The sequence below is a fragment of the Rhinopithecus bieti genome, unplaced genomic scaffold (genome assembly GCF_001698545.2).
Source record: "Rhinopithecus bieti isolate Rb0 unplaced genomic scaffold, ASM169854v2 scaffold_26195, whole genome shotgun sequence".
Taxonomy (NCBI): domain Eukaryota; kingdom Metazoa; phylum Chordata; class Mammalia; order Primates; family Cercopithecidae; genus Rhinopithecus; species Rhinopithecus bieti.
In genome coordinates, this window is record NW_016811799.1 from 282,493 (window position 1) to 285,820 (window position 3,328).

Below are 3,328 nucleotides of genomic sequence, written 5' to 3' on the forward strand. Positions count from 1 at the left end.
TTTATTATTTATTTATTTATTTATTTATATTTTGTGAGTACATAGTAGATGTATATATTTCTCAGTTACATGAGATATACTGATACAGGCATGCAATGCCTAATAATCACATCAGGGTCAACAGGGTGTTTATTACCTCAAGCATTTATCCTTTGTGTTGCAAAGAATCCAATTATACTTTTAGTTATTTTTAAATATACAATTAAATTACTATTGACTATAGTCACCACGCTGTGCTATCAAATATTATGTCTTCTTCATTCTTTCCAGTTTTTGGATTCATTAACCATCCCCACTTCCCCACCCCCAACACTCACTAACCTTCCCAGCCTCTGGTAACCATCCTTCTATTCTCTATCTCCACGAATTCAATAGTTTTAGTTTTTAGCTCCCACAAATAAGCAAGAACATATCGAGTTGTCTTTCTTATTTCACTTAACGTAATGACCACCAGTTTCATTCATGTTGTTGCAAATGGCAGGATCTCATTTTTTTCAATGGCTGAATAGTAAGTACTCCATTGCGTGTAGGCACCACATTCTTTTGCCATTCATCTGTTGATGGACACTTAGGTTGCTTCCAAATCTTGGCTACTGTGATGAGTGCTGCAATGAGCATGGGAGTGCAGATATCTCTTTGATATACTGATTTCCTTTCTTTCGGATATATACCTAGGAGTGGGATTGCCAGATCCTATGGAAACTCTATTTTTAGTTTTTTAAGGTACCTCCAAACTGTTCTCCATAGTAATTGTACTAATTAACTTTCCCATTTACAGCATATAAGGGTTCTCTTTTCTCCACATTCTTGCCAGCCTTTGATGTTGCCTGTCTTTCAGATAAAAGCCATTTTAACTTGAATAAGATGATATCTCATTGTAGGTTTGATTTGCACTGATTTGATGATCAATGATATTGAGCACCTTTTCATATCCCATTTGCCTTTTGTATGTTTTCTTTTGAGAAATGTCTATTCAAATTTTTTGCCCATTTTTTAATCATATTAGATTTTTTCCTACAGAGTTATTTGAGTTTCTTATATATTCTGGTCACATGGTTAATCCCTTGTCACATGGTTAGTTTGCAAATATTTTCTCCCATTCTGTGGGTTGTCTCTTCATTTTGTTGTTTACTTTTGTGTTAGTCCATTTTCACACTGCTGATAAAGACATAGCTGAGACTGGATACTTTATACAGGAAAAGTGGTTTAAGGGACTTACAGTTCCACTTGGCTGGGGAAGCCTTACAATCATGGCAGAAGGCAAAGAGGAGCAAGTCACATCTTACATAGATGGCAGCAGGCAAAAAGCTTGTGCAGTGAAACTCCACCTTATAAAGCCATCAGATCTCTTGAGACTTATTCACTTTCATGAGAACAGCATGGGAAAGACCTGTCCCCATTATTCAGTTACCTCCCACAGGTTCCTCCCACAACACATGGGAATTCAAGATGAGATTTGGGTGGGGACACAGCCAAGCCATATCACTTGCTGTGCGGAAGCTTTTTAACTTGATGTGATACCATCCATCCATTTTTGTTTTGGTGGCCTGTGCTTCTGGAATATTACTCAAGAAATCTTTGCCCAGACCAATGCCCTGGAGAGTTTCCCCAATGTTCCCTTGTAGTAGTTTCATAGTTTGAGGTCTTAGATTTAAATCTTTAGTCCATTTTGCTTTGATTTTTGTATATGGTGAGAAATAGGCATCTAGTTTCATTCTTTTGCTTATGGATATTCAGTTCCTCCAGCACATTGAAGAAACCATCCTTTCCCCAATGTATGTTTTTAGCACCTTTGTAAAAAATAAGCTCATGGTAGACGTATGGATTTATCTCTGGATTCCCTATTCTGTTCTGCAGATCTTTGTGTCTGTTTTTATGCCAGCACCATGTCGTTTTGGTTACTATAGCTCTGCAGTATAATTTAGAGTATGGTAATGTGACTCATACAGTTTTGTTATTTTTGCTTAGAATAGCTTTGGGTATTCTGAGTCTTTGGTGGTTCTCTATGAATTTTAGAATTTTTTTTTCTATTTCTGTGAAGAATGTCATTGGTAGTTTGACAGGGATTGCTTTAAATCAGTAGATTGCTTTGGGTAGTACAGACATTTTAACAATATTGATTCTTCCAATCCATGAACGTGGAATATGTTTTCATTTTTTTGTGTGTTTTCTTCAATTTCTTGCATCACTGTTTATAGTTTTCCTCGTAGGGATCTTTCACCTATTTGGTTAATTCTTAGGTATTGTATTTTACTTTTAGATATTGTAAATGGGATTACTTGATTTATTTTTCAGATTGTTCACTGTTGGCATATAGAAATGCCACTGATTTTTGTATGCTGATTTTATATTGTGCAACTTCACTGAGTTTGTTTATAGGTTCCAACAGTTTTTTTTGGTGGAGTCTTTAGGTTTTTCCAAATATAAGATTATATCATCTGCAAACAAGGATAATTTGACTTCTTCATTTCCAATTTGGATGCCTTTTATGTCTTTCTCTTGTCAGATTGCTATAGCTAGGACTTCCAGTACTATGATGAATAACGGTGGTGACAGTGGGTATCCTTGTTGTGTTCCTGATTTTAGGAGAAAGGCTTTTAGTTTATCCCCATTCAGTATGATACTAGTTTGGGTCTGTCGTTTACAGCTTTTATTTTGTCGAGTATGTTGTTTCTATACACGTTTTTTTTCTGAGGAGTTTTACCATGAAGGGATGTTGAATTTTGTAGAATGCTTTTTCAACATCAATTGAAATAATCATATGGTTTTTGTCCTTTGTTTTGTTGATATGATATATCACATTAATTGATTTATGTATGTTGAGCCACGCTTGCATCACTGGGATAAATCCCACTTGGTCATGATGAATGATCTTTTTAATGTGTTGGTGAATTTGGTTTGTTAGTATTTTCTTGATGGTTTTGCACCAGTATTCATCAGTGATAGCGGTCTGTACTTTTCTGTTTTTTTTTTTTTTTTTTTTGGTTTTTTTGTTTGTTTGTTTGTTTGTTTTTAACGTGTCTTTGTCTGGTTTAAGTAACAGTAATACTGGCCTTGTAGAATGAGTTGGGATGTATTTCCTCTTTCTCTGTTTTTCAGAATAGTTTGAGAAGGATTCCTTTAGTTCTCCTTTAAATATTTGATCTCTATCAAAAGTTCAGTAGTCAAGTCATGGGATCACAGGCTTTTCTTTGCTGGGAACTTTTTATTATTTTATTTTCTTTGCTGGGACTTTTTATTATGGCTTTATTCTCATTACTATTATTGGTCTGTTCAGGTTTTGGATTTTTCATGGTTCAATCTTGGTAAGTTATATGTGTCTAGGAAT